Consider the following 1216-nt stretch of genomic DNA (forward strand, 5'->3'; position numbering starts at 1 on the left):
CGTTTCATGCATTGCCGCAACTGATAAAATTCGACCAAATCTCAACTATTGGGGCATATGCGGCAAAACAACAACCGTTTGTTTGCGGCAACGTTTTATAATCAGGCAATATCTAAAAATAATTTTTCACCATCGAATAAACAGTGAGTTAGGTATTTGCTAATTATTTTTATTTGCATTAAGCTTACGTATAAACGTAGTATTATTTAAGTAAAAAATGCATAAAAAAGTCGTTCTTTCAAATGCATTAAAAATTGTTTAGAAATTACCCAACAGATATTGTGGTGAACGTTCGAAAATGATCTTCGATATTCAATATGAGCATCGAGTAAATGAGCTCAATTACTTCAATGCTGTCATAACCCAAAAAAAAAACAAAAACAGCTTTAAAGTTTTGAATTTAAATATACACTTACTTAGGTCTTTTTTTATGCGGTATATGCGTTCCTTAGAGAGCCGCATAAAAATAAAAAATCCGATTAAAATAGTTCTTGACGTTCACACAAAAACAGGGGATGCGTTCCACTATTTTCAAAAACCGCATAAATTCAGATATTCCATGTAAAAGAATACAAAAAAATGCATAAAAAATCCACTTCAACACTTATTATTCCATGTAAGACTGAAGATTAATTACATAAATTAAATTTTATGTGTACATATTTTAAACAAACACAAAAGAAAAATTTCACAAAAAATACATGAATTATGTGAGAGTACAAAGACAAATTAATTATCAGGAGCATTGTCTCTTACACACTGAAAAAATGTAATAAAAACTCTCAAAAAACAAAATCGCTATAGCGATAAAATGGTTTTAAAAACCACATAAATTTACATCCGCATAAATAAGAACCGTATAAAAAAGACCCTAAGTGTATTCCCATAGTAAAAATTATGTTCAAGGAGCTACTGGAAGTCATAAAAGCAAAGCAATCTGATTTTTCTGCCTTTTTCATCTTTGCCTTAAAAATACTTGGAAGTACGAGTATTATCGATACTTTTTTTCAAATATGAGTACTGGCATCGATTCTTCTTTAAGGCCCGTCCACATACAACTTTGGCGTTGCGTTGGCGCTGGCGTCGCTTTGACAGCGGCGCGCGTAACGCCCGTGCTTGCTACAATGAACGCTTATCACAGAATACTTTGGTCACTAAATTAACATACTAGCGGCTGATAAATCAAAATTTTTACATCAATAATTGCATTAAAAAC

This window comes from Rhagoletis pomonella, unplaced genomic scaffold, assembly GCF_013731165.1.
Source record: "Rhagoletis pomonella isolate Grant_MI unplaced genomic scaffold, Rhpom_1.0 Rhpom_scaffold_00007, whole genome shotgun sequence".
Taxonomy (NCBI): Eukaryota; Metazoa; Arthropoda; class Insecta; order Diptera; family Tephritidae; genus Rhagoletis; species Rhagoletis pomonella.